The sequence below is a fragment of the Bufo bufo genome, chromosome 2 (genome assembly GCF_905171765.1).
Source record: "Bufo bufo chromosome 2, aBufBuf1.1, whole genome shotgun sequence".
Taxonomy (NCBI): Eukaryota; Metazoa; Chordata; class Amphibia; order Anura; family Bufonidae; genus Bufo; species Bufo bufo.
The window spans coordinates 390,068,320-390,083,958 of NC_053390.1; the positions used below are offsets into that span (position 1 = coordinate 390,068,320).

General features: G+C 45.4%; 1 protein-coding gene across 3 annotated transcripts in view; it reads right to left on the bottom strand.

Annotated features, from left to right (window-relative positions):
• Window positions 1–14,433, bottom strand: part of LOC120991546 (beta-1,4-galactosyltransferase galt-1-like) — a 39,502-nt gene extending 25,069 nt beyond the window's left edge. For 2 of the 3 annotated variants that reach the window (XM_040420335.1, XM_040420336.1), the window contains exon 1: window positions 7,968–8,299. The gene's annotated coding sequence lies outside the window, so the exon portion shown is untranslated. Of the gene's footprint in view, window positions 1–7,967; window positions 8,300–14,389 lie in introns of those variants that run through there. The other variant, XM_040420337.1, reaches the window with a different exon arrangement.
• Between the last annotated feature and the right edge of the window lie 1,206 nt (window positions 14,434–15,639).

Here is a 15,639-nt window from a genome sequence, read left to right on the forward strand (position 1 = left end):
ATTTGAAGGAAGGAAATACTGCAAACAAAGCGTACAACCAAAGACAGCTCAGAGCACCACACATGCACCCTAAGGAATTCTGATCGTCATATGATATCCTAGAGGTATCCTTTTACAATGGTGCTGTTTATTAAGCTTAAGTACAGTACATTCATACCTACATTTTATCATTACATCCAGCTGATCTAGCCCTACAAGACACTGTTCCTGGTGTAACAGTAAATTTTCTCATGACAGATTCCCTTTAAGCCTCCTGCACACGACCATATGGTTTTGTGGTCCGCAAAAAAACATCCGCAAAAAATACAGATGACATCTGTGTTCATTCCGTATTTTGCAGAAGGGAACAGAGCTGGCCCCTAATAGAACAGTACTATCCTTGGCCATAATGCAGACAAGAATAGGACATGTTCTATGTTTGAACGGAACAGAAATATGGAAATGGAAGGCATACGGAGTACCTTCTTATTTTTTGGCGGATCCATTTAAATGAATGGTTCCGTATACTGTCTGTATACGGAACGCAAAAAAACGGAACGGAAACGGAAAAAAAAAAACATTCATGTGCAGGAGGCCTTAATTTGATGTGCTTTTGTAGTTGCGACAGTTTGGACTGTGAAATACTGTATTAGTACCGTTGTCCATCTCTTGTCCATGTAATATTATTATTATTATTATTATTATTATTATTAAAGCGCCATGGCGCTGTACATATAAGGGATACACATCCATAATACAGACACTTGCACTAAGCATGAACAAGACGAGTTACAAACTGATACAGAAGGAGAAAAGGCCCTGCCCGTGAGGGTTTACAATCTATGAGATATGCCAACTAGAAAAGCAACTGTAACTGTTACATTGATTATTATACCGATATGTACTAAGGTTGCCAACATGTAATTTTGGTCTGTGATTTTTAGTAATTTTACAGAAAAAGAAAAGATTAGCTACCAGGAGATGGTGTATCTTATCCCTTTATATTCTCTGCAGTGGTACTGCACAATTTGTGGGCTGGTGTGGCCTTGTTTCTGGAGGTCCATTTTTTCCATATAGCCACCAAATTAATTAAACTTTTGGAGGTCCCAAGACAAACTAGCAAGCTATTCTGACATTTAACACACTTAGTGACCAAGCCTGTTTGGGCCTTAATGACCAAGCCAAATTTTGGAAATCTGACATGTGTCATTTTAGCTTAGAATAACTTTGTAACGGTTTTGCACATCAAAGTAATTCTGACAATGTTTTCTCGTCACATATTGTACTTTACTTAGGTGGTAAAATTCTACCGATAAAATATGCGTATCTTTATTAAAAAAGTGAAAATTTATGCAAATTTGTAAAAATTGGCACATTTTCCTATTTTCAACTGCAATATTTCATATACATACATAAATACTATTCAATATTTTTTTAGCAGAAATATATTTCCACATCTTAACTTTTTTTAAATCAAAAATTTTTACTTTTTATTTTTTTATTTAGGAGACTTTACATTTTAACATAAATTTTAACATTTTTGAAGTACAGATTTTTTCCTGCAACAAGCCAAGTTTGCAGAGGCTTATAACTGTAAGAATAATAGAACCCCCCCAAAAGTGAACCCATTTTAAAAACTAGGCGTATTTATCTATGGGTGTAATGAGTTTTTTGACCCACTAGTTTTTTAAAGAAATTAATGCTATGAAGGTGAAAAAAAATGTAATTTTCATTTTTTACACAAAAGTGTCAATTTAAAGACAGATTTTTTCTACAGAGCACATGAAAATGAAGATGTACACTCCAAAATGTATCACCCCCGTTTCTCCTGTCTTCAGAAATATCCCCATTGTGGCCCTAATCTTATGTCTTGACAAACGGCAGGGCCCAAACATAAAGGAAAATGAAGATGTACACTCCAAAATGTAAGGAAACAAATCAGAAAAGGTAAAATTAATTCCAATGTCTGGAAAAAAAAATCGGCTCCACGACCCATCCCAAAGGGATCCCTCCCTCCCTGGAAAGCCCACTGTCATGACCATGGTCATGGTCGTGACTCAGAATCCGCATGCAGTTGCCTGCGGTTTGGTTTTATTGTCAACCACATGGTGAGGGCTGCTGATTTGTTGCCTCACGTGTGGTTGCCGCTGGCAACATGATTTGGTACTTGGCAGTATAGCAGCCTGAGCTGTTGCTAGGCAGCTTGCTGTCAAGTGCATGCGGTTACACCTGGTTGTGTGTGTGTGTGTGTGTATGTATGCACTTTGTATGTCTGGTGTGCACGAGGTTTATGTAGGTGTGCACTGTGACACTTCCCTTCACTGTGGCTGCCCGTGGCAATGTTTGGTATTGTGTACATGTGGTGGCAGTGTCTCGGCCTTCTGGCTGACTCCCAGGACATGGTTGCCACGCATGTCGTTGCCTGCGGTAACAGCTGCAGTGTGATGTTTATTTGGACACTTCCCCTTTAAGTGGCTTTTTCCCTTGCCTGGTGTAGGAAGGGTTAACTCCCTTCTTAGTGTGTGAACACTGGGTGTGTGTGTGGGTGTGGCTACTTGGGGCTATTTAGCTCCTGCTGGATGCCAGACTCTGAGGGGTACTTCAGCCATGGTTAGCTGAAGTCATCCTCCTGGTTATTATCCCATCTGCCAGTGAGGGCCACCCTTGTGGTCATAAATTACGTTACATGGTGTTATGAAGGTCTGTGTGTGGTCTCATTGTTATTGCAGCTTATGGTCCTGGGTTCCTGTGTGATGTGTGGTGTGTGCTGTGTTCGTTTGTCTTTTGGACAGCAGCACTTGCACATGGGTTCCAGGCTTTGTTGTCTGTGGCAGGTGAGTGTGGTGTTTGTTGCATTTACCTGCCATTGCCATAAGTTGTTTCTGTTCCCCTTGTAGCTTGACCACTTTAGACTCCTGTTTCTCCATGTCTACCCAGCTTCTAGTACAGGGATCGGCGGAGGGTCAGAAGGGATCTGAGGTTCTTGAGCATGAGTCCTCCTACCTTCAAGGGCGGCTCATGCAGCTAGGAGTCAGGGTCAGATTAGGGAAGCTCTACTCTAGGAGGTGACCTGCTCCCTAATTCTGTGGTTCTGGCCAAGTAGCGACCTTTCCATCTCCTGGCACCGCACGGCTGAGGGTTTTCCCCATCCTCAGCCGTGACACCCACAAACTAAACAGAAAATGAGAATAAATTGAATTCCTGAACCCCCCCCCCGTTCTTTTTGGTATTAAATAAAATTTAGAATTAGCAACTGTATGGTATGTTTCAAAGCAGGGGTAATTACAGAGGCCTGGTTGTGATGGGCAACTGGAGCAGTAAATCCGGGTGTCCCTCCTCCTTCCATGTTTGCTACACACCCGGCATCTTTTCTGTGGATACGTTTTGCTGGTAGTGGCAGGGACGGGGTGAGGGAAATGGCGTTCTGAAAGCCTTCGAACGTCCTCCGATTCGAAGGCTTGCCTAGGGGGGACTCAAACAGGAGACTCTCAATCACCTTCTCCTGGTACTCGAGGAAGTTGAGGTTTCCCTGGGACTTTTTAAATAAAATAAAACTATTGTAGGTAGCAATCTGGATGAGGTAGATTGCTACCTTTTTATACCAGGCCCTGTTTTTTCGCTTCACCAGGTAGGGGTGAAGCGCCTGGTCCGAGAGGTCTCCACCTCCCATAAATTTATTGTAGTCTGTCACACAGACTGGTTTGTGCTTGTCCGCCGTAGCCCCCCTCTCCCTAACTGCCACTGTGGTGTCTGCATCCCTCCTGTCCTTCCACTTCACAGCAAGCAGCTGGTCACTTGCGAGGGCGAAGGATGTTCCTTTCTCCAAACGTTTGGAGACCAGCGGTTGTGGGTATCCAACTCTATTTTTGCGGACTGTCCCACAAGCCCCTGTGTTTGCAGCATGGAGGGATTTATAAAGGGGTATACTGGTATAAAAATTATCTGTGTACACATGGTACCCTTTGTGCAGGAATGGCGCCAATAAATCCCACACAATTTTTCCCGATGTCCAAATATTTTCGGGGCAGCCTCGGGGGTTAAGTTGGGAGTCTCTGCCCTCATAAATAGACAGACCACAGGTGTAGCCGGTTGTGCTCTCGCACACCTTATACAATTTTACTCCATATCTGGCACGCTTGGAGGGAATATATTGACGGAAGGAAAGGCGGCCTTTAAAACTAAAAAGGGACTTATCAACAGATAATTTTTTCTCAGGGGTATATAATTTCAAGAATAAATCTGTAAGGAGGGAAATAAGGGGTCTCAATTTATTTAGGCGGTCGAAGGCTGGGTCAGTTCTGGGGGGGGACTTGGGAATTGTCAGAAAAATGCATAAACCGCATTATGACTTCATAGCGGTTACGGGACATTACTGCTGCAAACACAGGGGTTGAGTGGACAGTACTCGCAGCCCAATAGGATCGGACACAGTTTTTTTTTACAATGCCCATGTCCAGGGTAAGTCCCAATTTTTATTTTATTTCAGGGACACTTGTGGGGGTCCACCATCTTACATAAATAGACGTGGGCTTTTGTACAGCAAACTGTGTGGCGTACAAATTAGTTTGCTGCACAATTAACTCAAGGACATTATCATCCACAAATAAATGAAAAAAATCATAAGGGGTAAAATTGCCGACATCCACATTAATTTGGGGAGTGGATAAAAATTGGGGTACTTGGGGAGAAAATGAAGTGGCAGGAACCCACGAAACAGAAGGGACGGGACCGCTGGGTGGAGAATGAGAGGAGGTGGGGACTTCTACCACCATAGGCCTATGGGGTCTGGGGATGGAATCGGAGTCTCCGCTATCTGAAAATATTTCCGCCTCTGAAGCGGTGCCAGATTCAGAGTGGTCAGAGCAGAGAAATTCGTATGCCTGCTCCGCACTTAACAATCTCCGACCACATGATCAGGGACCATTATTATTGGTCCCTGATGGTTACTGTGCTGAAGGCAGATCTTCAGCACAGTAACCAGTGCACATGTCTGCGCCATTTTTTTTTTATTAGATGGGGGGGCGCCCTAATAACTTTATTGAAATATATCTGAGGGCCATATTTCCCCGATCGGGGTGCTGGGGGACCCGATCGGGGCATAATTTGAACTTCTCTCTCCTCTCCTGAGGAGAGAGACCTTACAGTTAGCGGCAGCGGCCGGCTTTAAGTCTGCGCATGCGCCGGGCCGCCGCCGCCATCTTCCTTGAGGGTAAGGGGGGGTGGGGGGTGAGGATCGGGACCCAGCTTAGGACCTGAAGCGCTGGGGGACCCACCCGATCCTAGCACCGGAGACTTTCTCCCTCCTCTCTTACATGAGAGGAGGGAGAAAGTTTAGTGCAGGCATCTCCGCTGCCAGCATTTTCGGTGATCGCCGTGATAAAGTGTATCACGGTGATCACGTGATCAGAGACCGCTTGTCACTGTCTCTGATCACTGCCCCGAGCCCTCAGCTACCTTCGGTAGCTGCGGGCACGGAGCTACAGTGATTGATTTTAGCGCTAACTTGGGCTGAAGTGCCGCCGTAAGAAGGCGGCGCTCCAGCCCAAGGCCCCTTAGTGACCGCTGTAAAAACACGTATGGGTGGTCACTAAGGGGTTAAACTGCTGCTGCTGTCAATTTGGTGTTAAAAAATGTACCCAACCCAAATGGGAAATTAAGCAAGTGATATTGTATGTATAGAGCAGTGAAATGACATGTAAGGCTTCGTTCACATCACCGTTCAGCCTTTCCGTTCTCCTGCTCCGTTTAGGAGCAGGAGAACGGAAAGGACGGATTCAGCACATAACTGAGCCGAACGGAGCCTACGGACCCCATAGACCAGGGATGGCCAACCAGCGGCTCTCTAGCTGTTGCAAAGCTACAACTCCCAGCATGCCCAGTCTGCCTACAGCTATCAGCCTACAGCAGTGCATGGTGGGAGTTGTAGTTTTACAACAGCTGGAGAGCCACAGGTTGACCAGCCCTGCCATAGACTATAGTGGAGTCCATTAGGTTTCCGCTTAGTAGTAGAGATGTCGCGAACATAACATTTTCAGTTCGCGAACGGCGAACTCGAATTTCCGCAAATGTTCGCGAACCGGGCGAACCGCCATAGACTTCAATAGACAGGCGAATTTTAAAACCCACAGGGACTCTTTCTGGCCACAATAGTGATGGAAAAGTTGTTTCAAGGGGACTAACACCTGGACTGTGGCATGCCGAAGGGGGATCCATGGCAAAACTCCCATGGAAAATTACATAGTTGACGCAGAGTGTGGTAAGTTGAATTCGCAATGCGATTAATATAACCTGTATTAATCGCATTGCGATTACAATTTAGGTCTGAGTTCATAATGGTTGTATTGGTCGCGCCGTCACGTGGTAAAGGGGGGCGGGGTGTGACTCACTGCAGCCTGGTGAGTGGTGGGGCGCCGCGGCAGCTGCCCTGCAGGAGTCTCTGGTGCCGGGAGGAGGAGGTAGGTAGAGCGGCTCTGACTTTATAGACCAAATTATTTTAATAATACCCCAATAATAATAAGTTAATAACCTAACCCCATTCATAAATTACTGGTGGATTATTATAGAGACGGCCCCAGGCCAGGAGACATAAGGGGTTGGGTTTGGGGCCACCCGGCCACATTTACTAATCTTTGCTCAGGGGGGCCCCTCATAAATATAGACCCACATGGTGTGGACTGGTCATTTTTACTAAGGAATATAGTTTAAACGTTTATGTGCAAAAGAGAAAATAAGAAGTCAGCTCCAATCAGATATCTGCACATAGACCAAGACTCTGGGTCTATGCAGATATCTGATTGGAGCTGACTTAGTGACTTCTTCATTTTTCTCTTTATCTCTTTATTATGGCTTCGGGGGCAGGGGTGACACAATTTTCTACCGCAGCGGGTGACACCAGCCATAGCAACGCCAACCATTAGGAACCCAGCTCTAAGTTGAATTCGCAATGCGATTAATATAACCTGCATTAATCGCATTGCGATTACAATTTAGATCTGAGTTCCTAATGGTTGTATTGCTAGAATTGACGAATATAACGAATATAGCACTATATTCTCAATCTTCGTTATATTCTAGCAATACAACCATTAGGAACCCAGCTCTAAGTTGAATTCGCAATGCGATTAATATAACCTGTATTAATCGCATTGCGATTACAACTTAGATCTGAGATCCTAATGGTTGTATTGCTAGAATTTACGAATATAACGAATATAGCACTATATTCTCAATCTTCGTTATATTCTAGCAATATAACCATTAGGAACCCAGCTCTAAGTTGAATTCGCTAAGCGATTAATATAACCGCATTGCGATTACAACTTAGTCAAATTTGTGACACTGCAGCTTCAGAATGAATCTAAGATGGATGCTGTCCCTAAAATGGATGCTGTCCTTGCTATTTGATAGGAGGTGGGAGGGTCTGGGAGGGAGGGTATGCTGATTGGCTGGAATGTGTCTGCTGACTGTGAGGTACAGGGTCAAAGTTTGCTCAATGATGATGTATAGGGGGAGGACCGATTCAAAAATATTCATCTGAGCGGAAGCCTAATGGACCCCATTATATTCTATGGGGTCTGTAGGCTCAGTTTGGCTCAGTTATGTGCCGAATCCATCCTTTCCATTCTTTCCTTTCCGTTCTCCTGCTCCTAAACGGAGCAGGAGAACGGAAAGGCTGAACGCTGATGTGAACGAAGCCTTAATCTGCACAGAGCACTGTTCTAGATAATCAAGTAGCAAAATTACTCTGGTATGTTAACCCTTCATACTGTGCTGTACCCATGTGCAAAAAAGAAATGCTGCTTTGCAGACATCAGCAATAGTATTCCAGTTTATTTCCTCCTTGAGGGCAGAGAAATGGCATATGACTGGCTTGTAGTCCAATACAAGTACTCAATGCCAGTCAATGCCCTTATAATGCATCACATAATTATTAATTACAAAGCTGATATTGGTGAGAGTATTGTAACAATAATATTAGAAATACTCACCAGGCTCTAAAGATCATTGAATTCTTTTGCACTTTTGCTACTGTCTTTGACTTTGCATGTCAGCAGTAGTGGAAATCTTCAGTCTTCCTAAATGGAAAATGGATAGGAATAGGATTCATTTGTGATTGAGAGATTTAAATAAAAAAACTTGTAATTGTAATTGTATCCAGGGAATGTATGTATTTTAAAAATTCCACAGGTAAAAGTTCAAAGGCCAGAGATCCAGAAGTGGCGAGAAAAGTGATGGAAGTTCTTTTCAGTAGCTAGGCAAGGCATTCACTTCCCCAGATTGTAAAGTTTCTCTACAGAACACCTGATGCCATCCAGGAAGATGTTTCTCCTAAATACCTGCTGATTTGTCACAAAAATCCCAACACTAAACAAGTTAGTCAGGTTTTAACTCCTCCCTATGATGTCAGATGAAATAAGTAAGGAAATAGACTTCTTGGTATTCATCATGTTTCCATACGCTTATCACTGTTGCTCCCTTATCTTTATTCCTCTAACTGCACATAATATAAATATATAATGGTCATAAATATAATATTGACTAGAGACTTAAAGGGAATCTGTCATCAACTTTATGCTGACTACACTGAGGGCATGGCACGGCAGCATACATTAGTGACAGAAATGCTGATTTCAGCGGTGTGTCACTCATGAGCTAAAAGTAAGTGGTTGCTGAGAACCAGCATCATCATCATTGCAGCCCAGGTCTTGAAAAGAGTCAAATTTACCTGAGAAGAGTCATGGATATTCATAATCTCCTGCTCTCTCACCCATCTGCTGATGATTGGCAGTTCTCTCCTAGAGGGAAAGGGAGAAAACTAGGTAGAAGCCTGTCAGTCATCAGCAGGTGGGGTGAATAAATTACATGACGTAGCGGAGGGGGCGGCGCCGTTCGGCTCTGATGTAGGAGTAAATTAATTTATGAGGAGGCGTGCTGGGCTTGAAATAAAGGCCGGCTGGGCACTGCAGGGGGGCGTTACTGGGCACTAGAAATGAAAAGTTGAATAAAAGAATGAAGGTACTTTATTGAACATTGCTATGTTAACAGTTTAATATGCTCAAACTAGGTGACAGATTCCCTTTAACCTTTTCCGGACCTCGGTCCGCTGTACATGTACAAACACGGTCTTTAAAGATAGCACCTGCTGTTTTATACAGCAGAGGTCCAGGACTAATATCTTAGACTGGCGGTAATGCCGATCGCAGCCTTTTTACCCCTCAGATGCTGTGATCAAATAAGACCACAGCATCTGGGAGCATTAAAACCAGAAGTGGCGCACTTCCAGTCCTGGGCCACCTTCCACTGAGATCAAAGAAGGCAGCCCACACTAGTGATAGGCCTGAGCCTGTGCAAGGTTTCCAGGCCATTTACTAGTATATTCCAATGTAGGCCTGCAGGTGGCAGCACTGTAATGGAATATACTGAATCTGGTATTATGTAATGCATAGAATACAAGAGGCAATCTAATGATTGCATGTTATAGTCACCTAGGCTGACTTAAAAAAAGTATAAAAAAGGTTTAAAAAATAAAAAACTTTTTATTTTTTTCTGTATTAAAACACAAGGAAAACTGTATAAATGTGGTGTTGCCGTTATAGTACTGACTCAAAGAATGAAGTTAACCACATGGAATGACATAAAAACGAAACCAATAAAACTGTGGCGGAATTGCATTTTTTCTCCAATTCCACGTTATTTGGGATTTTCTTTCCAGCGTCCCACTACACTATATGCAATAGTAAATGGTTCAATTAAAAAGTACAACCTATCCCACAGAAAAAGCCCTCGTGGCTATGTAATGGCTCCAAGAAGGCAGGGAGTGAAAATAAAAAATAAAAAACTGAAAATCGCACGCCCTGATGGGGTTAATACTGATGCTGCTAGTGTTCTGCTTGACATTTTTGTGCATCATACTTAGCAACCATACATTGTAGTGGACTTTGTACAACTTAAAAAAAAAATTCAAAGCTTATTAAAAAATCGGTTGATCACAGACTAGTGTACCCAACGTATTCGGGCCAGTTCTAGTTAAAGTGTGTCCCCGGGCATAAATAAAAAAATTGGGCCCCAAATGCTGAAATATTGACCGAAAATAGCAGTCGATCCGTCATTTTAGAAAGCTGTACTGCTGATCTTTAGCGCTTTTATGTACGCTTCTAGTGTCTTGTCTTAAAAGGCATACATTATACCCCCCTTCCCCACAGAGGTGACATATATATACATTTTGCAGGACCAAACAGTAAGGACCTGTTCACATCACATTAAGGCTGGTTTCACACGGGCGTTGCGGATTGGGGCCGGATGCGTTCAGAGTGCGTTCAGTGAAACTCGCACTATTTTGCAAGCAAGTTCAGTCAGTTTTGTCTGCGATTGCGTTTAGTTGTTCAGTTTTTTCCGCGCTGGTGCAATGCGTTTTGATGCGCTTTTCACGCGCGTGATAAAAAACGGAATGTTTACAAACAACATCTCTTAGCAACTATCAGTGAAAAGCGCATCGCACCCGCACTTGCTTGCGGATGCAATGCGTTTTTCACGCAGCCCCATTCACTTCTATGGGGCCAGGGCTGCGTGAAAAAACGCAGAATATAGAACATGCTGCGATTTTCACGAAAACGCAGAACTGATGCGTGAAAAACAACGCTCATGTACACAGACCCATTGAAATGAATGGGTCAGGATTCAGTGCGGGTGCTATGCAGGGGCGTAACTACTATAGCGGCAGACCATGCGACTGCTATGGGGCCCAGGGTAAGAGGGGGCCTAGTCTTAGTTGGGATCATCTCCTCTTCTACTGGAGGTGAACACTTGAGTCAGGACTCTACCCTGTACAGGAACAACTTTTAGCAAATGACCCAAGGGTCATTAAAAAGGGTTTAGACAGAAACCCTTCCGTCCTATGTGGGGGCCCGGTTTGATCCTTGCTATGGGGCCCTTAGTTCTCTATGTACGCCACTGGTGCTATGCGTTCACGTCACGCATTGCACCCGCGCGGAAAACTCGCTCGTGTGAAAGGGACCTTAGTGTGTAGTGCCAGGAAAGCTCGCACCAGCTACTGGAGGCTTCACAGGCATGCAGTGCTGTCAGCTGGAGGATGGTGGGGTGTAGACTGGAGACAATATCAGGCATAAGCACTGAGAAAAAAAAGGAGGCAAGAACTTGTAGGTTGTCATGCTGCCTCTCTCTGCTGCTGTCAGGGGACCATAGGCACCTGGACTGTGAAGAAGTCCAATATCTAGGGCTATTCAAATCTGTGTTTGATGCCTGCTTGTGCAAAAAGAAGGCTGAGGGCAGTATTGGCAGTGGGATATGTTGCAGTCTTCCATTGCAAGTTTGTGTCAGAAATCCTCCTGACATGTGCCTCCAGTGGAAGGCTCCAAATGTGACGTGAACTGGCTGTGACTAAGGCCTCATGCACACGACCGTTGTGTGCATCCGTGGCCGTTGTGCCGTTTTCCGTTTTTTTTCGCGGACCCATTGACTTTCAATGGGTCAGTGGAAAAATCGGAAAATGCACCGTTTTGCAGCCGCATCCGTGATCCGTGTTTGCTGTCCGTCAAAAAAATAGGACCTGTCCTATTTTTTTGACGGACAACGGTTTACGTACCCATTCAAGTCAATGGGTCCATGAAAGAACACGGATGCACACAAGATTGGCATCCGCGATCCGTGGCCGTAGGTTACTTTCATACAGACGGATCCGAAGATCCGCCTGCATTAAGCTTTTTCAGAGATGAGTTTTCACTTCGTGAAAACTCATATCCGACAGTATATTCTAACACAGAGGCGTTCCCATAGTGATGGGGACGCTTCTAGTTAGAATATACTACGAACTGTGTACATGACTGCCCCCTGCTGCCTGGCAGCACCCGATCTCTTACAGGGGGCTGTGATCCGCACAATTAACCCCTCAGGTGCACCTGAGGGGTTAATTGTGCATATCATAGCCCCCTATAAGAGATCAGGGGCTGCCAGGCAACAGGGGGCAGACCCCCCTCCCCCCCCCTATTGTAATATCATTGGTGGCACAGTGTGCGCCCCCCTATTGTAATATCATTGGTGGCCAGTGTGCGGCCTCCCCCCCCCCCCCGATCATTGGTGGCAGCGGAGATTCCGATCGGAGTCCCAGTTTAATCGCTCTGGGGCTCCGATCGGTAACCATGGCAACCAGGACGCTACTGCAGGCCTGGTTGCCATGGTTACTTAGCAATATTAAAATATAAGCATCATACTTACCTGCTGGCTGCTGCGCTGTCTGTGTCTGGCCGGGAGCTCCTCCTACTGGTAAGTGACAGGTCTGTGCGGCGCATTGCTTAATGATCTGTCACTTACCAGTAGGAGGAGCTCCCGGCCGGACACAGACAGCGCAGCAGCCAGCAGGTAAGTATGATGCTTCTAATATTGTAATATTGCTAAGTAACCATGGCAACCAGGCCTGCAGTAGCGTCCTGGTTGCTATGGTTACCGATCGGAGCCCCAGAGCGATTAAACTGGGACTCCGATCGGAATCTCCGCTGCCACCAATGATCGGGGGGGGGAGGCCGCACACTGGCCACCAATGATATTAATACAATAGAGGGAGAGGCGGGGGCCGCACACTGGCCACCAATGATATTACAATAGAGGGGGGCCGGGGGGCCGCACACTGGCCACCAATGATATTACAATAAAGGGGGGGGCCGGGGGGGGGGGGCGCACACTGGCCACCAATGATATTATAATAGAGGGGGGGGCGTGGGGGCCGCACACTGGCCACCAATGATATTCAAACTGGGGAGGGAGGGGGGTCTGCCCCCTGCTGCCTGGCAGCCCCTGATCTCTTACAGGGGGGCTATGATACCCACAATTAACCCCTTCAGGTGCGGCACCTGAAGGGTTAATTGTGCTGATCACAGCCCCCTGTAAAAGATCGGGTGCTGCCAGGCAGCAGGGGGCAGTCATGTACACAGTTAGTAGTATATTCTAACTAGAAGCGTCCCTATCACTATGGTAACACCTCTGTGTTAGAATATACTGTCGGATCTGAGTTTCACGATGTAACTCAAATCCGATGGTATATTCTAACATAGAGGCGTTCCCATGGTGACGGGGACGCTTCAAGTTAAAATATACCATCGGATTGGAGAAAACTCCAATCCTATGGTATATTAACTCCTGACTTTACATTGAAAGTCAATGGGTGACGGATCCGTTTGAAATTGCACCATATTGTGTCAACGTCAAACGGATCCGTCCCCATTGACTTGCATTGTAATTCAGGACGGATCCGTTTGGCTCCGCACGGCCAGGCGGACAGCAAAACGACTTTTTTTTTCATGTCCGTGGATCCTCCAAAAATCAAGAAAGACCCATGGACGAAAAAATGGTCACGGATCACGGACCAACGGAACCCCGTTTTGCGGACCGTGAAAAAATACGGTCGTGTGCATGAGGCCTAATGCTGGTACATTTAGTACAAGTAGGCTAACACATTAATCCTGCCTGCCATGACCTTGGACTTGCTTTAAGGATGCACATGGACTCTGTCAGCCCTTATCTTGAAAAATCACAGAAAATAATCCACTATATACAATAAACACAATAGATGTAAACATTATATATGGACTAAGCCCTCACTCTAATATGATAAAATCTGAGACTCTCAGCCAATATATTTTTATCAAAACACATCTGTCCCCGCCTACCAGCGCCAAGGTGGTCTCAGTCAGGCAGGTCCTACTCTAAATCTATCTATGCTGTTGGGCATCTACATATTTCTGTGTGGACCAAGCAACCAAAGAGGCCCTGATCTTGGCCTGTTTCCTGACTACAAGAATTACCTACTCTTTTGGTGCTTCGCACTAGTGTCTCAGACCACCATTGGTCAGCTGCCAACTACAGCGGGACTCTTCCAGGAGGTGACAGTCTGTTCTCTGCAGCGAAGTCTACATTCCGGCACAGGAGTTAAATTGTAAATATCAGGGGACTGCCAGGACGTCGCACTTAGGTTTAGCCTAGAGCCAAACCGGTTAGTTGGCACAGTGGATTCATACCCACTACCTGTTGTACTTTTTTTCAATGCAAAGCCACGGCCATTGGTTTACATCTCCCATCCCAAGACAGCATGCATGGCCACAGATGGCCACTTGAAACGACGTCTGCTGCACCTTCAGATGAAACCCAATGCATATGTGCTGGTCTCCTAACTGTCCTAGACCTGTGACTATGAAGAGGAAACTAGCACATATGCAGTGGGTTTCATGTAAAGTTGCAGACAGACATCTCTCGTCACATGTCCCTATATCTGTGTCCATTTTATGTAGACTCTCATAAATATACAGGCACATAAATATACATATATACACATAATGCACACGCACATGCAGGCAGGGTGATGAACAGACCCTCACACAGATGTTTTATAGTGAATGATAACCTGATCCCGATGCTCAGGATACTGCAAGGCAATTCCCCCAACTTGGATTGTCTCTGCAATGTACTGTATGCATGCAGATACTAACACTCTGCACCACTCTGTAGCTCTGCTCTAACATAGGTTTTAATTGGTTCTTCCACCCTGAGCCAGTGCCTGGAAACACCTTGGCCCCCCAGGGCCAGACTGGGATGGCACAGCAGCCCTTGCACACAAAATCAGTCCACATATAATATTGCATAAAAAAAGTGGTGTGTAATGCACACAGCAGCAAATTTTTCTTTACTTGGTCATGACCCTAGGTTAAGTATCAATAAAGTATCAAGGAAATAAAGTGGAAAATAAATGCTTAATCACATAAATGACATAAATTACCCTTCCTAACAGTAATACATACCATGATAAAGCTCAAATACCTCCCAGTAACATCTGATAGCACAGTGCAGCATGCAATACCACGCCAACAGTGCCAAGTAAATGCCATAGTGAGGCACAATATGCTTCCCCCCTTTGTAGTGTATTCTGCCTTGACTACCCCTCCCCCACTTGTAGCGGTATAGTCCCTGGGTACTGGTCCCCCTTGCCCCACTGGCAGTATTGTCCCCTGACCGACCCTCCCCCACATGTAGTGGTATTGTCCCTGGGTACTGACCACCCCTCCCCTGCTGGCAGCTGCATTGTCCCTGGGTACTGATTACCCCTCTCCTACTGGCAGTAAAACTGTCGCCTGACCACCCCTCCCCCACTGACAGTAAAAGCTCTCAGAGGGCACAGAACCTGTCATGATGTCATCACAGGTCCACCACCCTCCTAACCTGCATTGACTATCAGTGCAGATCATATACTTTCTTAGGAAGTTAAGGACCTGGGATGAGAGGTCCTTGAGTTTTCCTGTGCTTGGAATGGTTTGCACCATTAGTGCAGTTCCTGTTTAACTTATGTTGGGAGGTCCCCTGACACATCGGCCCACTGGGAATCTACTCAATGGGGCAAATTACGAGTCCAGATCTGGGGCCACCTCAGAAACCTGGACAATTTCCCAGTTTACTCCCCCCAACACCAGACCTGGAGATATTGGTATGTGTCACAGTTACCGACCGAATGTCTACTACTATCCATACACAGCCACACATCTCCTGCCTTGTCTGTCATGTTCCATACTGTGCTGCTGCTACTACTACTATCCTTACATAGGAGCAAATCTCCTACCTTATTCATTATGTTCCATACTGTACTGCTACTATAGGGTACCT